Here is a 704-nt window from a genome sequence, read left to right on the forward strand (position 1 = left end):
GGAGCGTGGGATCGGTCGATCTTCAGTGGTAGGATCGGTCGATCTAGCGCTACGCATGTCGCTACAATTCACGGCTTTTCTTCTTAGCTCAGGATCGGTCGATCCACAGACAATGGATCGACCGATCTATGTCCTGTGCGATCAACACTTCTCATTCGGTCCATTGTTCGGTCCATCTTGCTTCTGAATAAATCCCGAATGCGTTCTTTTCTTGCAAGCTATCTAGTAACCTGCATATTACACTTAAGAACACCAAAACGCATCAAATAGACCAAAACATTAATTAAAACCGACCATTTAATTGCTCCAAAACGAGTTTAAAACCGTTAAAAACACGGAATATCAGAAGGTACAAAAACAAGTCTGAGAAGGTCCAGCAAAACATGAAAAATCGACCAAATATAGATCTTGCGCGCGGGTTCATGACCCCCCTCCAGTGGGTCGCTCCAGCTCCACAGCGGGTTCGCCACCTCGCTCCGGGACGTCGCTATGGCTTCCTTCGCACTTCATGGATTTGGCGCTCGATGTACCCACCTCGCTCTGTCTTGGTCGCTCTGGTTCTCGAAAGTTGTCGACGGGATGTTGGACCCAGAGCAGGTACGCCACGTCGCTCCAGGTCACAGCGGCTACTTGACCCCGCTGCGCTCGCCCGCTCCAGATCATGCTCGTATCGCGACGAAATGCCGAGCAGGTTGATGATGTCT

Source organism: Brassica oleracea, chromosome C4, assembly GCF_000695525.1.
Source record: "Brassica oleracea var. oleracea cultivar TO1000 chromosome C4, BOL, whole genome shotgun sequence".
In the NCBI taxonomy this organism is placed as follows: Eukaryota; Viridiplantae; Streptophyta; class Magnoliopsida; order Brassicales; family Brassicaceae; genus Brassica; species Brassica oleracea.